This window comes from Cottoperca gobio, chromosome 20, assembly GCF_900634415.1.
Source record: "Cottoperca gobio chromosome 20, fCotGob3.1, whole genome shotgun sequence".
In the NCBI taxonomy this organism is placed as follows: Eukaryota; Metazoa; Chordata; class Actinopteri; order Perciformes; family Bovichtidae; genus Cottoperca; species Cottoperca gobio.
This window is the reverse complement of record NC_041374.1, coordinates 10,891,473-10,907,798: the sequence shown is the minus strand read 5'-3', so window position 1 is coordinate 10,907,798 and position 16,326 is coordinate 10,891,473. Positions and strand designations below refer to the sequence as shown.

At 43.6% G+C, this 16,326-nt stretch overlaps 1 protein-coding gene across 4 annotated transcripts in view; it reads left to right on the top strand.

Annotated features, from left to right (window-relative positions):
* The window catches only part of zfhx4 (zinc finger homeobox 4), a 106,088-nt gene that overhangs the window by 25,900 nt on the left and 63,862 nt on the right, over nt 1-16,326 (top strand). The window contains exon 1 of one of the 4 annotated variants that reach the window (XM_029457238.1): nt 982-1,085. The exons of the other annotated variants lie outside the window; for them this stretch is intronic. The gene's annotated coding sequence lies outside the window, so the exon portion shown is untranslated. Of the gene's footprint in view, nt 1-981; nt 1,086-16,326 lie in introns of those variants that run through there. 4 annotated transcript variants of the gene reach the window in all.

Below are 16,326 nucleotides of genomic sequence, written 5' to 3'. Positions count from 1 at the left end.
TGTTCGCGCTATTACAGTCGGATATCACGTCCAGACCTGTCTTTTGCAAAGTTTATACTATTGTCACGGAGATGGTTAGCTGGATAGATACACTGAGTGATCCACGTTATATGTAACGAGACGAGCGTTTCTCCCCTTTTGTGGCTTTGCAGTGCGGATGTGGTGTTGCCTTTCCAGGAGTCCGATCCCTCGGACATGTCCGCTTTGAGCTTGTTTTTAGTCGAGAGCTCCGGCTTGATGTTTTCCCCCACTTGCCGACTCCTTATTTCAGTCCCCAAACATCAGGTATTTCATTTGAAAAGATAACTCGGATGCACCGCAGCGCTCAAAGCCAATTTTTAACACATCGGGTTTCATGCACCTTCCAGGCATTCACTGCCGAAGTGACGATCAGTCTCCAGACACGATCTCCTTTCGTGTGCACAAGTGAATATATTTTTAAATAGTTGTAGTAATACCTTTATTGAACGACCGTAACAAATGCAACGTGCATTCGCCGATCATAGTCCGTACATCCCGAACCTGCTGCGCTCAAAAAGTAGTCTCACTTTACCGAGGTGTGGGTGGCTGCGTCGCCCAGCAGGGAGAGCGATCGTTGGGCTGCTGAGAGTACGGCGAGTCCCTTTAGAGCCAGCGAACTCCTGGGTCTCCTGTTTTTCTTTAGCACCGGCATTTGACACATGACAATGTATCCAAAACTCATATTCTGTCGTTATGTGTTGATATTAACACGTTTTAATGTCCGCCTTCCATCCATAGTCTACAAGTTCCATTTCCACCCTCGGTCCCCATCCGCGTCGGTTGGTTTATAGTTTCCTTGCATAAATTGTCCCTCTCTTAATTCCCAGATATGCTGGTTGCAACATCTTCTTTAAATTGTCGATTGGTGTTGTTTTGTATCAATTTAGAGGAGACAGAGCGCAGAGGTAGGCGTTCTCAGGTATTTTTGCGCCCTGATGGCTGTTTTTTGAGGTAGGTAGACTTGGCTCGGATTGGGACGCGACAGTGACAGGGGGGACATCGATCGCACGGGAGGAAAAAAAACAAAACATCAGGGCCAAGGGGCCAGTCAGTCTCCAACCCGGGTATGTAACGGTGTAATGAGTGTGTGTGCGAGCAGAGACTATACGCTCCAAATGAACGATGTGCAGAACAACCTTTTTACAGGACTGTCTCAATTTATACACGGCTTTTCTGCCTTTTTTATGTAGATTTCAGAACCTATTTATCCCCGAAAATAGAGGATTTTAAAGCAGTTTTATCTAAATGTATTATTCTTTTTATTTTGTTTGGATTATTAAATGCGTGTAATGCATGTAAACTTGCTTTTTCGTCAAAATACGGGATTTTCTGTAGAATCTCAAACCGCAAATACGGGCCGTTATCATTGCTTTAACGATCACAATTAATAAATTGTATTATTGTTATTATTATTATCATTATTAATATTATTATTGTTATGGTTATTGGTGTTGCATGTTAAGTTAGCTGATATTTAATTGTAAAACTAAATTCAATTAAAAAAAATAATTCCAGTTTTTTGATCAATTAAATGTTAACCTAAATCAGATACATTTTATAGATTGCTAAACTATGAGCACTGATGTGGTGTTTTTTTTGACAGAATGGATCTTCTCTCTGGTCAAACGATTTAATTGCATCTGCATAAAATCCTTCATTTCATTACAAAAATCCAGCTTAGGCCTTATAATAAAAAAAAAATCAAAAGTGAAATTATGAGAGGAGATGATCCTGTCTAATTGCAGAGAATTTCATCAGTTAATGACGGTATTGTCTCACTGTATAATACCAGAATGTCTCTGTTATTTTTCTTGTCTTGCAAATGAGAGAATTTTGGAGCCTTATGTTTGCAGAAGCCCAGGCCCCTTGTTTTTGTTTTTCTGTGCATGGTGTCTTAGTACTATCAAAGGCTGGGTGTGTATATCTCTGCATGTTAGTTAAGCAGCTTGTAATGTTCATTTTACCCATAGCAGTAGAGGGGAGGGATACAAAAACATATAGTGTGAGAGATGGGCTGACAGCCCTGGGAGGACAATAGCTGTTGGCTTGAAAATGCTTCTTGATTATTAAAAGCTAATGCATTTTCAGCATTGCAGCCTTCATTAAGGGTGCGGATGGAGGGGGGGCGAGAGGGATGAGAGGGTACTGGGAGGAGGAGGAGAAGAAGGGAGAGAGAGAGAGAGAGAGAGGGAGAGAGAGGGAGAGGGAGAGGGAGACAGGGGCTGAGTCTGTCATATAACTCCTGGGCCCAAGACACATGCAGCTAGAAGATTGGCTCGGGCCTCTCCTAGGGGTCGACAATGTGTCATTTCCACCCGGCTAGATTGCCCTCTGCCTATCTGATATTAATGTGCAAATCAATATTTCAGGGATTAAATTTCCCTTCTTCATTTTTTATGGTTTCTACCTCAATAAGTCTCCCGTCTAATAGAGGAGGCTGGATGATTTAGAAGCCTTTGCTGCAGAAAGAGAGAGGGGGAGAGAAAGAAATAGAGAGGAGCTTTGCAACAAGGCTATCGCTGCATTTTAATGTTCTTCTTCGTGGATCCCCCATAGGCCCTTAGTAAGGAGGGCTATATCGCTGCTTTACAGTGTAAAGACAGCCAATTTGGCTAAAAGGGCAGAAAGGGAAAATATGAGTCCGGTTGAATACTTAAGACGCTGTGGTAATCCGAGTAGCAGGTATTAGTGAAGGGGAGCTTCCCCCGTCAAAGACACACACACACACACACACACACACACACACACACACACACACACAGAGCTACATCCAAACCTGCATTACCAGCCGTCATGCTTCAGCGAACAGTATAGCTTACTACATGCTGGACTGCTATAACAATATATTTTTTTCTTCTTCTCTTTCTCCTCCACTTTTCGCCTTTTTTGCATGGAAGCCCATCGACATCCATTGGAGAGATTTACTCTCCTGCGTAATAACATCTGGCGTATGTGCGCGACAGAAATGAATCACTCTGACACAATGACCTGTGTATGATTATTGGGGAAAGGGAGGAGTGTATTACCATAGTCATAATGCTGCATCTCATTGAGAGTCAACTAAATGAGCTTGGACCCTTTAACTCCCCATAGACATTCATTAAGGGACAGTGCACACAGAGGCGTCTGTCTGCCAATAGGTGTGTGTCTGTGTGTTTATTTAATCCTCCTTCCTGTACCATCTGGTGCATGTGTGCATGTATGTATACGTGCATGTCCAGCAGCAGCACAGTGTGAATTTCCCCCCACTCAGCCCCCCCTTCATTCAGCCTTTGCAGCAGAGCAGAGTAGACTGTTTTAACATACCCTTGATAGGGAGAGTGTCAGCGAGTGAAAACACGAAAAGAGAGGGAGAAAGAGACAGAGGAAGAGGCACAAAAGAGCTCTAATTGTAGCACGACCGCTTGGCTTCCTCCCTGATTCACGGCCATTACGATGTGAAAAGCACAACCGCCTGTCCTCCATTATCAAAACGGCAGGCCTACACACACTCTCACATCCATACACGCATACTCACTGGGGGGAATCATGTAGATTTTTTGTCTCTTATCTATGACTTAAATCATGCTGGTCACCATCTTCGAGCAGATTCAATATTGAACGTATCCAGCGTTCTCCTCTCACAAATGATGGCTGGTTGAAATTACAAAGTACAAATACATTCTTAATTTTAAGGTTTCCTAGCTGGGTCATCGTATTTGACTGTGATGGGCCAAGTTGTCTTTTTCACATTTTCTCTTTCACGCTTCTTCCTTAGGTTTTTAATAGACAGTGTTTTATGCAACATGTATTATGCAACTGTTCAAAGCATGTAGTTTTTGAAGCAAAGAGCTATCTAACAGCTGAATATTTTAGATAGATCAAGGTGTGATATTCTCTTGGTTATGTAGTGTGTGTGTGTGTGTGTGTGTGTGGTGCGTGTGTGTGTGTGTGTGTGTGTGGTGTGTGTGTAAGGTGACGGTCTGCAGTAGTAGTGTCAAGGTCTCCTGGCTCAGCGAGGCCTGTAGGGGTAGAAGCTAAGAAGTCCGCAACAGCTCAGCATTATGTCTCAAAGAGGGGGGCTTCCTTTGTCAGCCCTGGGGCACCACCGCTAACACACACTTTCTCTCTATCACACACACTGAGCGAGAGGCGGAGGAGGGTTAAAGACTTGGAACGAGATCAAGCCCCTCCGTAGCTCCCAGGGAGGGTACTTGTGAATATTCGAGTTTTAGTGTAATTAGCACTTAATTATATTAACATATGCAAATTGTCAGGCGGAGAGCTTGTACCGCCGGTGGGTATCGGCTGAGATACAAGTGACTCTATTGTACCACCACGGCAGAAAAAAGAATAATGGGTGTGTGTAAGGCAACCAGCCAGCAGTCATCCAGCCAGCCCCCCGTGCTAGCACATAACCAGCTAGCTCATTTAAGTCTCTGGCTGGCCGCTTTGCCAAATTTCATTAGTCGCCATGACGACCTGGCTAATTGTGCTGACTAATGTCCCCTGATCTGTCGTCATTCGGGATGGGTGTGCATCCTTCTTTCACCCCCCCCCCCCCCCCCCAAAAAAAAAAACATGACGGGGTAGAGAGAGGGAGGCCCGACTGTCCAGATTAAACCAGCACAATGACTCCTATTTACACACTTTCCGCTTGTACGAGCATTTGCATATTCAAAAATACTCTGCCATCTTCCCTTGTCTGCTCAGTGTGTGTGTTTGCATGTGCACTTGTGCATTGGCAAGGTTCTGCGCATGTGGCAGCAATGTGTCGGACGAGACGACAACAGTTCAGCTGTGTGTCGTGTGTGTCGGTCTGCGTGCGTCACATATGTAGCACACTGCTGTCTGTGAAGCGAGACTGGGACTCTGTGACTGGATTGGCCTCGTGTAGCCTTGTGCAGCTGAATTTGTTTTTGATTATTGTACAAGACTGAGAGTCTGGCAATGAAAAGCTTGGGCCTAAATAACAGCCACAAGAGTTCTGCCTTTGAAACTTTCAGCCTCTCTTTTCATTCTATCCAAATATCTAATTACAACACATCTTTATAGTTACCCCCAACCAAGCAGCAGGACTTTCTTTTTAAGGGGGAGGGCGGACAAACATTTAATTTTCTGTGCTTCCCGCTAGCCAAAGGTGGATAGAGATTGGGCCTAGTTGGTGCTACTAGTAGTTGCATGCTAATCCTGTTTTTTGACAGGAATGTAAACTGATATAATTGCTTTTCAGAGGCAGGAACGGCGGTTTATACAAGTGTGAAAGCACGGGAAAGGGGATTAGCATTATTTTGCATAATGCTGGGCAGGCGCTGAATGGGGCATTGAACGCTTGACTGGGTGACAGAGATGAAAGAGAGATGAAATGCTCTACCCCTCTTCCCTCTCTCCCTCCCTCCCTCTCTCCCCTACAGTCCCTCTGTCTCTGGCCGCTGTTGCCGGTAGAAGACTGTGTTTGCTGGAGAGGACCCCGGAAACACCACACTGGTGTTTTTGGCTGTTTGTCCGGATGCCAGCAGATGGAAGCTGTCATGTGAGGCAATATGTATGATAATAGAGTAACTGGTAAACTCCTGGCTTCCTAAGCCTCCATGTTCTAAACTGCATCCCTAAAGCACTGGAGTGTGCAATTATATAGTGGATGGATGTGGCTCAGGTAGCATTTACATGGAAGGAAGGGAGCGGCTTTCATGGATCAAATCAAACTACACTGTTCTTACATTTTCCTTTATTGAGATGTTTGCTAAGGATTTGGTCGGATATCGTCTGGGTACAGGGAACTCTGGAATTGTGAGGCAGGTGTGTTTTATGTGAAGGCCTGCGTGTGTGTGTGTGTGTGTGTGTGTGTGTGTGTGTGTGTGATAGCTCTGCTGGTAGTTGTAGGTGGGGGCACAACAAGGGTGGTGACACAGCCTAAAATTGCCACCATGACTTCCGTATGACCCGGCTCGACTTTGTGAGTAATTTATGATCAACCGTCATCATTGCTATTGCATCTGGCATATGGAAATGATCCAGGGTCGAGGGAGGAGTGCGAGGTTGGGTAGTAGAGAACATGAACGCCACAAAGGCTGGTGTGGCCTGTTTTTGTTGTCTCTCATTGGACAGGATCCTCTTTCTTTGACCTTTTGCACGCCTTCCCTCGCCTTTCATATGTTAATGCTGGCCAGACCCGAGGAGGAAACGTGCTGGAGCTGAGTGGAGGAGGACAAAGACTCCCTCTCTCTTTCTCTGCCTCCTTTCCACGCTATATCTCCTCTTTTCTTGCCTCTTCCACTCTCAACAACTTGACAGACTTTGGCATGAAAGGAAGTGAGTGCTTAGCGGGTGGGAAAGGTGGGGATGGTATTCTCGCTGTGACCTGTACCACCTGTGAGGATCAAGTGCGCTGCAGCGATCCTTGGTTATGTGTATGTGGAGTGTTATTTTGAGTGGCCCTTGTAGTGTGTATTGCAGATCGGTAATCGTTTGAGCCGTGCCACCGGTAGTGTTATAGCTCAGTCGGTTGAGGAGTGATTTGTTGCTTTTCGCAGGAAGCTAGTCGAGTTGTCATACAAGCTCTATATTCCTCTCTCAGCTCTGCCAGCTGTATGTTCTTACAAGCAGTACAGTACTGTCTCTGGCGGGGTAAAAGGATACTAATATAGTTACTACAACCCTCCCCTAACATAATACTCCAGTGCACCACTGTTGAGCATGACGTGGTTTCGGGGCTCTTCTGGCTCTGTTATGGGAAGGGGGCATGTTATCTGTAGGAAATGTAATTTTTGTCCTCATTGAAATCGTTCATTATTGAGCGCGGTTATCTAAATGTTTTTGTTGCTGTTGGTCCTTCGCCAGTCAGGATTGCGTTACTCTGTCTCTCCCTCCCTCCCTCCCTCCCTCCCTCTCTCATGTCTCTATGTCTGTCTCTCTCTCATCTCGCCAGGCCTTCATCAGTCTCTTAAGGGAAAATAGAACGAGGGGGATTTTTCTCTTCCCTCTGTGCTCCGTCCCGTTCTCAGGCTCTCCTGCCTATTTTGCATTAACCATCTTGTACAGGATATTAGCCGTGGAAAAACATGGGTCAGGGTATTTAATTTAGAATAATATATTTATTCTTTTCATTTCAAAGTGGAAATGGGGAGGGTTTCGTAGGGTGGGGAAAGAACAATTGGGGCCTTGTGTTCGGAGAATCTTTCTGTTTGATCTGAGGTCCTGTGGGCCCTGGGGGTGGCTAAGTTTCTCAGGTTTAGGTCAAATAAAATAGGCTGTTGAAAAAAATGAGGCCTCTCTCTTTCTCTCTTATTGTCTCACTGATTTGCTTTCTCTGCGGATCTCTGTTGGTGTCTCCGTCTCATGTTCTCTGTTGCTCTCTGTCTCGTCTTTCATTTGCATCTGTGGATGTTCCTTTTTTCTCTGGCACGGCCGTCAGGTAGGGAAGGGAGTTCATCGCAAGCATTCATTTGGCTATCCAAATGCAAAGAGAAACTCCCTCCTCACTGATATTTCTAAACTTTTACTTCATTGTAAATATGTAACTTTACTCATTTTATTGATGTACACTTGAAGCTGCAGTTACCTTTCAGATTGTGACATTGATGCAGTCACTGTGAAGGACACTTGCTCAGCCCTTCAAAGTCATCATCTTACATATTCAACAAATCATTTAGCAGGCTTTTATTTTAGAAAGGTTTGTCCCTCTTGTATTTACCAACAAAATAATTCACAGTATAAAAGGTTATATGCCAAATGTTATCGATCGCTGTCCAAAGTATTTTCATTGCTTGTAAAGCTGGCAAGGTAGAAACAAAACCAGGGGGGGGGGAAATGCACAACTACCTCATCTAAAGACAAGGTAAAAAGACAAGCGCTGAGTTAATACGGAAACAAAGTTGATGAATGACTAAGTTTCTCCAGGTTTGAGAAAAGATACACCACAATAGCACAAGACGTCTCATGACAAATGATACATTCTCCCTCCTCGTTGGCCAAAGACAAAGGCGGGGATTGAAGAGGCCGAGAGCCCAGTCACAGGACAAATGCACATTAATAGACCTTAAGAAAACATGCAGAAATAAGGAGAGAGTGATGCTGTCTATCCGTGGAAATAAAAATAAGAAATCTTTGAAGATAGGATAATGATAGAATATGCAAACCCCCCCCCCCCCCCCTTTACTTTACTTTATCTTCGGTTCAGGTGTATTACTTGTTTGTGTGTCAGCATGTGTTTTGTTGTTTGTGTGTATGGATGTATTTCTCATATGCGACATGATTGGCATGTGGTATTCCTGAAGGCAATAACATGTGGATATCAAGGCCATTGGCAGGGCTCGTCAGGGAATAAGTGGCTAATTAATTATACATGACTTGTGGGCTTAAACAAACAGTGTAATGAGAGGTGAGACGAATTTACCAAAGGATTTAGCCCTAGTTGCATGGAGACCTCAGTAATTCTATTAATATTAATAATAATAATAATAATAATAATAATAATAATAATAATAATAATAATATTAATGATAATAAAAATCACAAATCTTTGACTCATATATGCAATTTCAGTCATTTTAAAATGTCCTAAATGCCCACCAAAATGGTCACATACATACAAATAATTCTAGCTACAGGGATATATGAACAGTATAAAAAAATTACAAAATAAAAATCATTATTTTTCCAATGGTCTCAGTCTGATCTAATACAGGCAAAGCAAGCATGTGTTTCCAAAACTCCCCCGAGGAGACTCCAGCCAACACTCTCAAACCCTCTCTCTCTCTCTCTCTCTCTCTCTCTCTCTCTCTCTCTCTCTCTCTCTTCTGGCCTGGCACCAGCCGTGGAATAATCTTTAATTATTTGCTTTTAAAAAGAAGAAAAAAAACAAGACTCCTTTTTTTCTGTGACAGTAAAGAAGAAGAGCAGAGCAGGCGCAGGAATGTTCTTGTATATGAAATTGTAGGTATTAACGGGGCCGGTTTTGTCAGCGGTTTCACTGATGTATCAGCTCTCTGCCCCTAGACTAAATAAAGAGGGGAGTTTTGCAGAGTTTCATCCCAGTTTAGATGAGCAGATATAGGAAGGCTTTGGAGGAATTGTTAAAAAAGCAAAGTTTGGCTGAAGAATGGACGTCTTCCTTAACACAATACCCTAAACAAGTGTCGAGATGTGGTGATGGATGGTCCGGTGTTCTTTTTGGCTCGTCGGAGACACTCCTTATACCTTTTGTGTGATATTATAAAAGTAGCAGCAGAGATTTAAATAAAAGACTAGAGCATACACTGACTGCCCTTTTCAGGATATATGTCATACATATTTAAAAAATAATAATAGACGTAGTATATCTGTTTTAATGTGCCTTTTACTTTGCCGTAAGACTAATCTGTGCGTGCATGTGTGTGTTTTAGAGAGAGCAAAAAAAAAAAAAAAAAAGCGAGATATTGCTGACTGTGGTTTTCAGCTGCCTTGTCATTGACCTCCACAGTCCCCTGGTTGTCACATTAAGGGCAATGCAACACACATAAGCGCACATGCAGAGAAAAAAGAAAAAGAGCGCAAAGAAAGGGACCTTCATTTCACGTTGATAATCCAACAGTAAGTAACACAGTGAGATGGCTTTTTTTTTTAAGTTTACATGTTAGATTTCAATATGTTATTGTGTCACTTCTATCCAATAGTGGTTATTTCCTACAGCGAGCGGCGAGGTAATGGGTCCATTTCATCTCGGTTCCCTCTCAGCGGGCTGGCCCTGGATTTGCGTGACATGGTGTTTATTTGATAAAGGAATACTATGGTGCTAATCTAAAACCACGCTAATTACATCTGACAGTTGTTTGTTTGTAGTGAAATCCAATTAAAATGTACACTTTTCAACTCAATTGCTCACTCCCCCCGTCCCCCGTCCCTCCCGTCCCATTCTCTTTCTTCCCTCCCACGGTAACCAGTAAAAGAGCCTATGATGGCATAAATAACAACTGTGCTTTCCTTGTGGGTTTTTGTGAGAAGAGGGCAAACTCACAACAGCTGTCAGAAAAAGGGGGTTTGTTTAAAAAGCAAATGGCTTTGGTCTAAAGTTCATTTGGAGACCTCTCTAATTAAATAGAGAGCCAAAAGCTTAAGTTAATTAGTAATTCCCTCGGTCCAGAAATTAGACCTGTCACGAGTATTCCAGCTCTTGGAAATCCAAAAGGTATGTGTGTGTGTTCATCTGTGCTTCTTCTTCTTACGCAAAGCCCGAACATTTTCTCTGTTTAAACGCTCAAGACATTAATAGTCTTTTTGTGGCGTGTCAGAGAAGTGCTTCGGAGATATTTAAGTGAGAGGCACATAGCTTGTGGCGTCAGTCAGGATACCTGCCCTATGATTATGTTTATGAAGATAATAACAGGGCTAGGGTCCCACCGAATACCGTCTCTAGAAAACAGTGGGGGTTTGAACTTTAAACTTTATTGTTACCCCTGGTAAAAAACAACTGGAAGGTTTGGTCGCCATGTCGGAGAAATGTCTGTACAATTAGCAAGGTGTCTGTGCATCTGAACTGTTAAATGTAAAAGCAGATGTTCTCTTCTCCTCTCTACTGTCCTCTCTGTGTAATTGGACAGATAAGCACAGGTTAAGCAAACATAAATCAGCTGACTTTAACACAATGGAGAGACGAGATGTCCCAGCCTGTTTAGACCGTAATAGAGTAATGACTGGCATTTGAGAGAGCCAACAACCACACTGCTGCGGTGCAATGCATGGACTAATGTGTACTCTCCTCACTAGCTGTACTGCCGGCATGTTTCTCGGTCACTTGATACAGATAGACATCTTTCACCAAATAGGGCAACATTTGTGACATTTTCTTTCCTTTCCTAAAAAGGACTGAACGTTAGGCAACAAAGTCGGAGTTGCTACATTAGTTTGTAATGCTTAATAATAGGTTCCAAAAAATCAGCAGGACTTACTGCTCTTGCAAAATTGTTTTCAGTGCTGGAAAAGTACTACTAATTTCCTCCCGCTTTGACTGTGATTAGGCAAGTATTTTAGGAAAATTACATTTTATTTTTAAGGCTTCAAATAGGTTACAACTACAAGTGTTTTTTACAAGCGTAACAGTTATCATAGCTTAAAATAAGCAGAGAATCTGAGGCTCACGGTAGTTGATACAGTATAACCAGCCGTTTGTATTTGCAAGGTGGATGTGAAATGCCTGCGTCAGAGACTGCTCTCTGTGTCTGTCTGAGAGTGTGTGCTATCCTTGACTGACGTGGACAATGTTTGCCTAACCTCTTCTGCGCTGCACTACCACGGCCTTGTCAATTTAAGTGTGTGTGTGTGTGTAAGAGAGGGGGAGAGAGAGAGAGAGAGAGGGAGAGAGAGAGAGAGAGAGAGAGAGAGAGAGAGAGAGAGAGAGAGAGAGTCCAGCAATGGTAGCTTTCATTTTTCATGTTCCCAGCAGTATTTATTCTAAACAAACCTGCTGAGAGGCAGAGTGAGAGAAACAGAGGGGTCTGAATCAACACAAATGAGTGATATGTGTTATGTTTTTCCTGCGGTGATATATAATTGTGTGCATCTACACACAAGCATGTTTTTTTTAGAGACCAGATTTTTTTTTCAGACTTCGTATTTAGCAGGATTATTAATTTCACTTGGCAAATAATCCCACCCTGCCACCCCCTTCGACTTGCTATGTTATTGCAAAGAGGAGGTGTGTGTCTGTGTGTGTGCGTGGTCTCATGCTTTTGCCTCATCCAAAGGATAAGGCTGTGATTTATGTAACAGCTAAGCCCTTTCATATTGTGTATGTTGTACCTTACAAGAGCATGATGAGCATGCTAGATTAATATTTATTTAGCACAGGGAAATCAAGGATTAAGCAGTCATCATTTTAGCACTAATCCATGTCTCTTGTGAGATGCAGAGACAAAGAGAGGCAGATTACAAAACACATAACGCCGCAAAACCACAATTAGTTGGTGACTTGCTTTCCTCATGTGCAGAAAGAGAGATGGACAGTAGATGTGCAAACACACACACAAAGTTTTGCATTTGCTCAATCACTTGTTTACTTACCTATTGTTGTTGTTGTCACTGTGTGTGTGTCTCTGCCTGACATTTAACTTCTCTTTCTCACCCTCCTCTCTTCAAAAGAATCCCTCATTGAAATTAGCGATGGTTTGTCTGATTCACTCATCTGACGTAAATGTGTCTCATGATCTTTCCACTGTCCGAACACACACACACACACTCACACACACTGACACACACACACACACACACACACACACTGACACACATGCAAGAGCGATGAATACTTCTTTCTTAGCTCCAACCACGTGGGAGAGGGACAGTTTGCTTATACTGTGTGAGTCTCTGGGGGGTGTGTGTGTGTGTGTGTGTGTGTGTGTGTGTGTGTGCGTGTGTGCGTGTGTTACGAGTTACTTTGGAGTCTGTAAATAAAATTACATTCTTCACTAATTGAGTTAAACTGCTTTGCTGGAGATGTGGCAAAAAAGATGAAAGCTCCCTGTGTATGTTTTGTGTTTGCATGTTGCAAGTCCGTGTGTGTGTGTGTGTGTGTGTGTGTGTGTGTGTGTGTGTGTGTGAATTTGAGTGTGTAATCTATTTAGCTCTTAGCACTCTCAGGTGGTAACCAATAGGGATGTTGTGTGTGTGTATCACTGTTTGTTAGTTCTGTTCTCAAGCTTCAGCATATGCAACGTTTAAAATGTAGTCTTGCAAAACAGATAATCAAGAGCTGGAGTAGGAATAAAAAAAGTAGAGTGTGTGGGTGCATTTGCGTGTGTGTGTGTGTGTTGTCTGTAGGGGGGCACCCCTCACATGGGGAGCTACAACAAGGAACAGCGAAGGGGCCAAAAAGAGCATTGGAGAGCTGTTGCAGTGTGGTGAGGGGTGATTTGGGAGAACAGGGGGGGTCCAAACCAGATGTGAGGGCGATTGACAGAAAATAAAAAGAAGAGAGATAAATAAAAAGAATGGACAGACAAGTCGTGCTGCGATAGAGAAAGACAGGGAGAAGCACAGAGAGAGAGAATGACATCCTCAGTTCCCCTTTGCCCTCCTTCCTCTCTCTCACCCGGCCACTGAATGTTAATGGCTTTTCTGCCTCACCCCCCCCCCCCACACACACACACACACGCACACATATATATACACACACACATATATACCCTCCCCCCTATCAAATCCCTCCCCATGGACACTGGTGCTTTGTTTGTGGCAGTGCTTCTATTCTTTCAAACTTAATTACCTTCTTGCCTTTTGTGGCGTCAGGGGCTGGAAGTTTTGCTCTGTGGCAGTGGAGGTCGTCACACATTCTTTGGCGGTGCATTCCCTTAATCTGGGGGGTGGAGGTGGAGGGGGTGGAGGGAGCGAGGGGGAAGAGTCTAGAGAGTGGAGCTTCTACCAGCATGCGCTTCTAAGGTGGTTATAGTACCCCCCTGTGCACGTGTACGCACGCGTGCACGGTCATAATAGTCAGGGCATAGGCTGCCCTTTGTTTGTGCGGTTCATTTCCAATCAACCCTAATTAACTAGAGAGTGTTTCCAGATTGCCGGCAAAAGAAAAATCCCCACTTTTTTTCACTCCCTTCGGTCTTTGCTGTTTGGAGTTCGAGGAAGGGGAGTAAAAAAAATGGAGGCATTAGCTATGTAGATTGGCTTTGCCTTTGATGCTGGAAAAATCTTTAGCAAGGGCAGTAAGTGGTGACTGCGACCCAGCAGTGTCTGACTGTTTATTTTCATGTTTCAGTTTGAGTTTAGTTTGAAATATTTCCTCTTCAAAGGCGTGACTTGTGCATATATTTAGACTGGGCTGTGTAAGCCCAAAGTCCATTTGTAAAAATGTTAAAGCCAGTGAAAGTTGTCTTTAATCCATTTAACTTTGTCTCTATGACATTGTAAAAGCATCAGAAAAACACTTACATTGACCTAGGATTCACATCCAAAGTATTATAACGAGAAACTGCTTAACGGAAATACATTTAACTGGGCTCTAAACTCAGTAGGATGTCCTCCAGTCTTTGAGGCGGTTGCCTCTAAGCAGTGACCGGAGGACATGATGGATGTTTTCACCTCCTCATGGGTAAAGGTAGGATAGGGGCTCCTGTAATCTGATACTAAATCAGATTTTGGGACCCGTCGGTGGCTTGAATGATCTGATTCTCTTGTTACTCTGAGAAAACAGAAAAGACAAACATGGTTCTATTTGTTCTCGCCCAGTCAACAATTTTGTTTTTACATACTTGACTATTTTTGTGTCCCGTGATGCTCTCATCTCACATGTTGCTGATTATTTCCATGGTCACCCAGATTATTTTATTTTTTTCCTCTAACAATGAAATATCAGTTAAGGACCTCGGGGCAGTTGGGTGTATGTTACCTGAGCAACCAATGAGACCAATTTACTTGTCATCAACCTGAGGGATAGAACCTGCATACCTACTCTAAGAAAAGAAAAAAAAAGTCCACTTCCGTCCTCTACATTTCTCCTCATTATCCAGGTCCCCCCTCCTCCTCTAAACCTTGTTCACCATTATTTAGCCTCCTTCTACAATCCATGATCATTGCTCATGTAGGCGTAATCTTGATTTTGATTTGCTAAAAGGCATTTTTTGTGGAGTAGGTAATTTGTTGAACAAGATAACTGTGCTAAATGGAGCCGGGCTTGCTTTAGGTGTCTGGGCCGCGCCTTGCAATAATGATAAGGTGTATTTTGGTAATGAAGGCCTTTGCTCACAAGGGAGACACAGGGAAGAGGACAGGCGGATAGAAAAGTGTGTGTGGGGGGGCATGGGCGAGATCTGCATCTAGGGTCTAATATTACACCTCCAGGCAACAAACAAGGACTGCATGAAAACCCTTTGTGAGATTAAGAAGTAAAGAAGACAAAAAACACTTGGTCACGCAAAAGCCCTCCCCCTCTCATCCTTTTGCAATTTTCTCCCCCTGTCCTTCCTTTTAAGACTTTAAACAGAGAGCATTAGGCCCTCTTCTGTGATTGTGTGCATGTGTGCATATGTGTTTGTGCACGCATGCATCAGTGCTCTTTGATGGCATCCGAAGCTCCTCTCGCATTGTGAGGAAGGAGATAATTCCCCTCCTCCTTCATCCACTTCGTTTTTCATCCCTCCGTTTCTGCATGGCAACAAATAAACAGGTCTAATTAGACCAGAGTAGGCCTATTCATTGCACTGACAGTGGGAGATGGATGCAGGGGCTTTCACAGCGCCCTTCGCCTTTGTCTTTGGCTAACGCTTGGTGACATTTTGATAGAAGATTTGGTGTTAGACTGAGGGGCCACATGCCGAGAGAGGGATGACCTTCTAGGAGACCTCAAGGAATGGACACATAGCCATAGTCTCACGCTGTCTTCTGACTTTGTTGTTTGACTTTACAAGCTTTCATGGGTCACCTTAAAGATTCAGTCTGGATTTAATTCCACCACTTATTAGCTGTGATCACATATGTGTCCAAACATTCTGACAAGCAGAGGGAAAAAAGCATTTTAGACCACCTCCCAAAGCAAAGATCTTCCTAATTCCAGTGTTTACAGATTTGATAAATATTAGCAGCAGTTTTAACAGCACTGTCTGCCCTTACAGATATCGGACAGTTAGTGATGAAGAATTTGAACCTAACAGATCCCTGTGTAAACAAAGACGGCAGTGTGGCGACACTGCAATTACAGGTTTGGCATTTAACCGGCTGCATCTCTGGCTAATGCGCGAGAATCTGACAGGAGGACAAAGGCAGAAGGGGACGCTGACACCACCGGGAGCTCAGTGTCTCAGGTCTGCACTGTGGACATGTTGTTGTAAAACTTCATGTATTATCAGCACATATATTACAAGTGAACAAGCTTATAATTGACATGTGCCCCAACAAATGCAGCAATGGCCTTTGTGGTAGCTTTTGTGAGACTCAGGATCCAACTCCTGTCTAAACCGGAAGCGCTTTAAGAATAACCAGAGCGGGAGGGACAGGAGAATAGTTGTAAAAAATGAAAAGAAAGAGAGAGAGAAATCTCCTGCCTCTCTGTCTCTCAGGGAGCTACTGAAAAGCAGATGGAGGGATAGAGGAAAGAGGAGGGGAGGGGGGAGAAAAACAATAGGCCAAAGAGTCTCTTGGCCCTTTTCTCCCATCAGAACTAGCAGTGTCCCAACCAGGCATTCCTGGGCTATTATTTGCCTCCCACTGGATCTGATCTGCCACTTTAATTACCTTAGTGTGTGTGTGTGTGTGTGTGTGTGTGTGTGTGTGTGTGTGTGTGTGTGTGTGTGTGTGTGTGTGTGTGTGTGTGTGTGTGTGTGTGTGTGTCCGTGTGTCCGTGTGTCCGTGTGC